Here is an 8264-nt window from a genome sequence, read left to right as displayed (position 1 = left end):
CAAGCTGCAAGTTATCAGGAGAATCATACCAGCCGAGTCAACACCACTGTGGACTAAATGGGTTCAAAGAAGAGCAACAGAAACCTCTAGCTGGGCAAGGTGGTGCATGCCTGTAATCCCAGTGGTTGGGGGCTGAGGCAGGAAGATCACAAGTTCAAAGCCAGCCTCAGCCAAAGCAAGGCACTCAAGCAACTCAGTGAGACCCTTTCTCTAAATAAAATACAAAATAGGGCTGGGGATGTGGCTCAGTGGTTGAGAGCCCCAGAGTTCAATCCCTGGTACTCCGCCCCCCCAAAAGAGAAAAGAAACCTGTGGGCAGACCCCAGGCTTATGAGCTACTGAGCTGCCAAAAGGGACTAACGTTATGGAAGAGGAAAAATGACGAGTGTGGGACCAAGGCCCACAAGCCAGAGTCACAGCCACGGGAGCCATCGGGAGCAGTGTGTGCCTGTGTGGGTTGGACTTAGGATTGCTATGGACAGTGCCCACTCATGCCTTTCATGGTACCCCTCAGGAGGGACTGTCCACTGTGGCACCTGGTCCTGTCCTACCACTGGGAGTCAGATGAAGAGGATGGGGTCAGGGCCCTGACCTCTCCAGGTCACAGGTCTTTGGACTGAGGAGGAAACATCTCTGGGCAGCTGATCCTGAGGAACCACGCTAAGGTGTCTCATCATACAGGATCCCGACGGGGTCCTGGAGTGGGAGGCAGAAGGAGCCATGGCCTGGAGGTCTTGGGCAAGTGCATGGGGTGTGACCAGAGAGTAGGTTGTATTTTCCAAAGTGGTGCACAACAGCATTTCCCACCCAGTGTGGCCTTGCACTACCCCAGTGAGAAGAGAAGTGGCTTCTAATCCTGTCCCTTCCATTGCAGTTGGCCTCACAGCCTGTCTGTGACCAAGAGATGACAAATGGGCCAGCATGACCTCTGAAGCAGCTGGCTGTTCCTCGGGGATGCACCTCATCCTGCGTGAGGCAGCTCCCCTGAAAGAGGTCCTCCTGCAGAGGAGGCCCATCCTTCGCCTTCCCCACCACGGACCAGACAGGGGAGTCCAGCCATGTGGCCCCCAGGCCAACTGCAGTGCAGCTGAATACCACAAGTGACCTCAGTGGACACACGTGGAGGAAAACAGCCAGGCCCAAATCCTTACCTGGCGGACTCCTGGGCTCAAAGAAAGTGGTTTTTAGCTGACATTTTAGAGTACTTGCCACAGCAGTGACTGGAATTTTTTCTTGTGAGGAAGGGCTCCCCTGTGGGAGACGCAGGGACGAGAAGCCGATGGTGGAGTTCTGGCCACGTCTCAGTCCTTCGTTCACCTTTGGCAGTCACGGGTGGAGGGTTTACAATTGACTTTTGTTTAGTCAAAGGCAGGGATTCACATATGCACATAGAACTCTTCCTACTAGCTTTGAGAAATGATCTTAGAAAAATAATTGAGGAATTAAATGTAGGCCCACTGTGCCCGCGCACTTCTGGCTGCTACACCAGAATACAGTGTGGGTAATTTACAAAAAATTGACTAATTTGGCTCGTGGTTTGGAGGCCGGGTGCCTGAGATTGAGGGTCTGCATCTGGCCAGGGCCTCACTGCTGCACTGACATGCAGGACAGGGACAGAGGCTATGCCACACCCGCTGCAGCCCCAGCAGCCTGCTGCTCCTGCACAGGCAGAGTCCTGTCTCCTTCAGCTCCTCCGCTCAGCACCACCGTTGGGGACTAAGTTTCTGACACATGACAAACCATGGCACCGACGTTTCTTAAAGCACTTTTATCTTTCCTAAATGACTTACTAAAATAATACATTGGATTTACAAAGAGAACTATTGCCAAAAAGCTGTGGAAAGCCCTCTCCCGCTTCTCTGAAGAGCAGGCATTTTGGCATGCTGCAGAGCATGGACCTGACAGAGGCTGCCCAGGCTCAGATCGTGACTATGACACACCATGAAGTAATGGAGACGGTGAGCCTCAGTTTCCCCAAGCTTAAGGAAATGCCCATTTCCTGGACTGGCTGAGCCTTGAAACGCCTGCTGAATTCCTTCCCCTGGTTGGGATTCCACCCACCCACATTCCTTTCTGGGCGACTTGTCATAGGAGTGCTTTGTCGCCCGGGGGACACTCTGGGTCTCTGACCCAAACAATGAGCCCAAAGCTGTGCATATCCGACCACTACTGGGGACACTGCCTCGAGGACCTACAACTCTGTCCCTGTAAGCAGCTCCTGTTGTGGCCACTGAGCACTCCAGGTTGGGACTGCTGCCACACAGGATGGGGCAGGGGACCTCTGCCCAGTGAGGCATCATAGGGCATATAAATCACCTGCAGGTAGAGTGCTGTCACATGAGTTGCAAATTCTGTCCCTGCAAGAGTCACCTGAGGCCACTCAGGCTGGGGCACAGCTGGCCCTACAGGCACTGGTGTGCATGCTGCATGGCACATGACTGTTTTGGTGTGTGTGTGCACCCACATGGTACATGCCTGTGTGTGTGCATGCTGTACACCTGTGTACAAGTGTGTGCACATGCCCACGTGATGCACTTCTGTGTACAGGTGTGTTTGTGTGCACACTTCTTGATGCATGCCCATGTACATGTGTGCTTACTGCATGGTGCACACCTGTGTTCATGTGTGTGTATGCACCCACATGGGCATGTGTATGTCCTGTGGTGTACGCCTGTGTACGTCTGTAATCACTACATGGTGCACACCTGTGCTCAGGTGTGTGTGCACCTACATGGTGCATGTGTGTGCACATCTCACAGTGCACGCCCATGTACGTGTGTGCTGTATGGTGCACACCTGTGTTCAGGTGTGTGTGCAGCCACGTGGTGCGTGTGTGTACACCTTGCAGTGCATGTCTGTGTGCACTGTGATACATGCATGTGTATGTGTACATCTCATGCATGCCTGTGTGCTCACTGCATGGTGCACGCCTGTGTTCAGGTGTGTGTGTACACCTTGTGGTGCATGTGTGTGCACCCACGTGGTCCATGTGTCTGTGCATGCACATCTCACAGTGCACGCCTGTGTATGTGTGTGCTCATTGTGCACACCTGTGTTCAGGTGTGTGTGCACCCACATGGTGTATGTGTGTGTGTGTGCGTACACCCATGTGGTGCATGCGTGTGTGTGCACATCTTGTGGTGCATGCTCACTGCATGGTGCACACCTGTGTTCATGTATGTGTGTGTGCACTGTGTCCCTTCACTCGTCCAGCCACCCTGAGACTCAGCTCTTACTGAGGCTGACACAGATCGCTGGCTGAGCTCTGTCTGCAGCAGTAGGAGCTGCACGGGCTGAGACCCAAGGAGCCAGCTGGGCCTCTGGGGCAGAGTGGCAGTGGCCCCTAGTGTCAACACTGCCCTCACCACATGGAAGCTTTGTCTCCCTCCCACATCCCCGGAACACAGCCTCCTTTCTCCCCACAACACGGCCACTGTCACCAACCTCGTGAGCAGCTTGGCGGCGGGTGGCACCGTGTTTTGTGCGAGGGAACAATGTGGTTGCCTTTCCTCCCAACCACCCACCCCACCCCGAGCAGCACAGCCGGCTTGGGACCAGCTGCCTAAGCAGAAGTGGGCAGCTGCGAACTGGGGCCACTGACGGAGAAGGAAGCCCTATGACTGGAGACAATGGCAGCAGAGGCTCCCAGCACCCGAAGACAGGTGCCCACTGATCCACCAGGTCCCTCCATGACAGTGACCTGTTGTCTCAGCCTGAACGATGTCACCCTTCCTAACACTTGGTCAGAGGTCACGGGTGCCTCTGGCATCAGGGTGAGCCACCCAGACAGTGGGGTTGGGCCTGTCACCTGCTCCCAAGTATTTCCAAAGTGCCGGAATGAAATGCGGGTCAGTTCTCACATGCTGTGACCATCAACCACATCTGGCTCTTGGCTGTGGAGACAGCAAAGCCCTGTCATTTCGGTTGCACCCTTTGGTCTCTGCCCCGGGGACACCATGGCTGTGTGGCTGAGAAGCAGCTCCTGGCAGCACTGTGTCCCTGGCTTGCTAGTGGTCTGGGCGAAGGTGTACCTTCTCCTCACAGATGAGAAGCTCATATCTGCACTGTCTTATTTTTTAGTTTGGGGGCTTCAAAAGCCAGCCATTCACGTCTGGCTCTGAATCCAGCACTTCCAGCCAGGCACCACCCTCCAGCCACAAGTGTCAAGACCCAAGTGCCTGAAGACACACACTCTCCTCAGACTCGCTGGGGAAGTGAGGCCACTGGACAGTTGTCCTGAAGCTGGAGGAGCAGGAGGGGGACATGGGACCACCACTCACCTAAGCAGAGCTCCTGGGCCAAGCCAGGCAGGAGGCTCGGGGTGGATGAGCCCGATAGACGAAGACTCCAGGGACCTATGCAGGGACCCATGTTTCCCTAGGCTTACCTCCAGGAGGCAATGAGGGAGGAAGATTCCCTCTGCTCCAGCACAGAGTGGAGGAAAGGAGTCACCTTGACATAGAGCCCAGCAGCCGGTGCGCCATCACAGGGCTGTCACCAGAGCCAGGCCCACCGGGGAGGGACGCCTGATTCCACAAGATGCAGGGAGGGACTCAGCTCTAGCCCCCACAGCCACGCTGTCCCCTGGAGGAGACTAGGAAGCATGTGGAGATGCACAGTCAGGGTGCAGGCTCCCTAAGACTGAAGACTGTCACGGGGCTGCAGACACCTGCTCCACACCACTTTGGCTTTTCCACGAGGTTTGCATGTTCCCAGAGCTCATATGCAGAAGCTCAGGCCTCAATGTGGAGATGCTGGGAGGCAGGGGGACCTTTAGGAGGTGGGACCTCATAGGAGGGGATTAGGTTATGGGGGCGTCACCTGCAAGGTTCAGCCTCCAAAACTGTAAGCTAAACAAACCTTTCTTCTTTAAAAGTAGGCTGCATCAAGTATTTTGTTCCAGAAACAGAAAACAGACTGATAGAATCACTAGTAGCCTATTTTCAGAAGTTCCTTTTATCCAATACATGTTCAGCTTTCAACCAAAAATTACAAGGTGGATTAAAAAGCAAAATATAGTCTGAAGAGCCTAATTAAGCACCAGAAGCAGAGTCATATATGACAACACCAGGAATTTTTAAAAGCTTTGATTGATGTTATGGGACTAATGGGAAAAGTGGATGCTACAAGAACAACTGAGCAATGCAAGCAGAGAGACAGAAATTCTAAGAATTAGAAAGAAAGTTAGAGATCAAGACTGCCCACAACTGACCAGTGCCTTTGACGGGTTCATAGGGAGGCTCACGGCTAAGAATCCGAGGTGAGATTGTGAAAATAGAAAGTTCCAAAATTAAAAATCTAAGAGAAAAAAAATAACAGAGCAGAATAATCCAGGAACCACAGAGCAACCATGAGAGGTGTAATTTGGCCGGGTGCAGTGGCCATATCTGTAACCCCAGTGCCTGGGGAGGCAGAGGCAGGACTGAGTTCAAAGCGAGACTAGGAAACTTAGCAAGACCCTGTCTCGCAATAAAATGAAAAGGTGCAGCTCAGTGGTAGAGGGCTTTCAGGCCCCACCGCAGCACCACAAAAGACACAGACAAAAAGCACATGAGGGGCTGGGTTGTGGCTCGATGGAGTGCTCTCCCAGCACACATGAGGCACTGGGTTCCATCCTCAGCACCACATACAAATATGCAAGTAAAACAGAGGCATTTGGTCCATACACAACTTAACAAAAAGTGGGGGAGGAATATGGCTCAGTAGTTAAAACACCCTTGGTTTTTATTCCCAGTGCTGAGAAGGAAAATTAAAAAAAAAAGCACAGGTCCCTTACAAGTGAGCAGACAGAGGAAGACAGGTGTACAGAGGAAGCAGGCGGACTGCACTGGTCTCAGCTGGAGCAGCTCAGAGCAGGCAAAGTCACAGTGTTGCCTGATGCAGGGACGCCCGATGCAGAAAGCGACAGCACCAGGCAAAGCCCACAGACCTGCAGCGAAAAGGGTGGCTCCAGGGTCCCTGGGGCAGCAACACTCCCAGAAATCACAGACCCACAGGCAGGACGGGTCAGGAGGTGCCAGCCCCGCAGCACCGCTGCAGTTGCCCCATCCCACCAGGGCAGAGCCGCTCTTCAGCTCCCACAGACACTTGGCAGGATGGACCCACATCCAGGAGAACACAGCTCAGTGTGAAGGAGTGGAAGTCACAGGGGTCTGCGCTCAGACAGTCAAAGGGAACCAGACCAGAAATCCACAAGAGAAGGAGGCGCGCCCTGCACTCAGACCGCTAGGTAACAGGGTCAGGAAGGAAGTGGAAGAGAAATGCCAGGTCTGCGGAACTGAGGGAGAGGCGCTGACGCACACTCAGCCGCAGTGCTCACAGGGAACCAAGCACATGCTGGAGAGGAAGGGCTCTGGAACCAGCTGAGGGAAGCCGCCCTGTGAGCAAGAGGAGAGTCTCTCCTCACCCACAAGCTTGCGCTCTCCACATACTGTCTTTTTAAAGTACGATTTTACAAACCATTTTAGACAAAAGTTACAAAATTTCACTAAGACTCTTTTTCTTGTTATTAATGTGTCAGTCTGCCCAACCAAGAGACAGAAGCCACACAGTAATTTTTTTGATTCCTTCTAAAATATTCTTTTAGTTGTTGATGGACCTTTATTTTTATGTGGTGCTGAGAATCAAACCCAGGATCTCACACGTGCTAGGCAAGCGCTCCACCACTGAGCCACGACCCCAGCCCTCCACACAGTAATCTGAACAGGAAGATTTAGCATAAAGAATGCAGAAACAATGTGTTAACTACATGAAGTCCAGAGGGTACCCCAGGCCTGTGGAGAACACCAGGAAAGGTGGACTCCAGAAGGGATCCTCTCAAGGTCTGGCAGGGCTCACAGGGGCTGGAAGATTGCTACCTAGGCCTGAGCCGCAGGTGGGGGGATCTGCAGCGCCTAGGGCCCCCACTGCTCCCCACCCAGGCCATTTCTTAGAGCTGGGTTTGTGGCACACGTGTGGGGCGCCAGGACGGGTAGTTATGAGGGCTTGGTACCCTCCTGCAACCCACCCTCTGAGGCTCACCCCACTGCAGCGGGGCTCAGGAGCAGGGGCCAATGTCGCCCAGAAGCTCTGCTGCTGACTTTGCCAGGAGCAGTCCCTGACCCACAAACCTGAGGTCTCCTGCCAGCATCAAGAGTAGCAGTGCTGGGCCTCATTAGCCAGCAGGGCAGGGCAGCACTGGGGGCCGCCAGCTCTCCACAGCCTGTGGAGCAGGGGCAACCTCGCTGGGCTTCAGCCCCGGAGCCTGGGCTGCACAGAGGCCAGGGGTCCTGAGACAATGCCAGGCACCAGCAAAAGCAGCCAGACAGAGAGCAACGTGTCCCACCCCAGGCAGGAAGAGGAGCCACTGGAGTGGTCCCCACACACCCTTCCAGAGCCCCCTTGTCACCAGCTTCCCAAGTTGCCGACAACCCAACCATAAGCAACTGCCAGGGAAGTACCAGACCAGTCCCACAACCTCCCACCCAACTGTGGGCAACCACATGATGCTCAAAGGGCAGCCCTGGGCACCTGTGGCACCGCCCAGGCTAGGGCAGGGCCAGCTGTGCAGACCAGCTGCAGTGGCTCCAGAGCTGTCCCTCCTGTGCCCCCGGCTGAGGCAGGCCAGGGAGAGGCTGCATCCAGGGAATCTGAGTCTCACGCACCCACAGTCTACTTCAGACCTGCCCAGAGCAGCCCCTGTGCCACTATTGAGGATCAAGAGCACAGAGAGGGCACAGACATGCCACAGAACCCCCGAGGCCTCCGCCTGGCCCCTGCTGGTGCGTCCAAGGGTCGCCGCTGCATCCTGGCCCCTGAGGGACAGTGGTCAAGTGTCTTGCTCTACAGTCCCAGCTGTCCCTGGTCACACTTTGAGCTGTTGGCCTCGAAGGTGGTGGCAAAGATGGTGTGTGTGGAGTCTGAAATCCCCAGAGGCCAGTTAAAGGTGCTGCTTTTCCATGACAGGTGGCACAAAACACAGGGGACGGTCACCATATCTCAGGCACTGAGCCCGGCTCCTCCTGGGAGGCAGAGCAGGACCTTGATCACAGCCACGCTGCGTGCAAAGTGTCTGATGGGCCAGACGGCATCTAGCCAACATCCTGACAGGACGGGGGATCTTGTGCACCACGAAGAAGCTCCCTCCCCAGGTCGTCACCAATAACTTAACAGTCACTTCCACAGAGACCCCTGGACAGAGCAGCTCAGAGGCTACCCATCTGGAAGCCCCATTTAGAGAAAGCAATTCCGTCACTCTAACCCCACTGTCCCTCAGCCTCATCCTT

Source organism: Sciurus carolinensis, chromosome 9, assembly GCF_902686445.1.
Source record: "Sciurus carolinensis chromosome 9, mSciCar1.2, whole genome shotgun sequence".
NCBI classification, from domain to species: domain Eukaryota; kingdom Metazoa; phylum Chordata; class Mammalia; order Rodentia; family Sciuridae; genus Sciurus; species Sciurus carolinensis.
Note: the sequence above shows the minus strand (reverse complement) of the source record.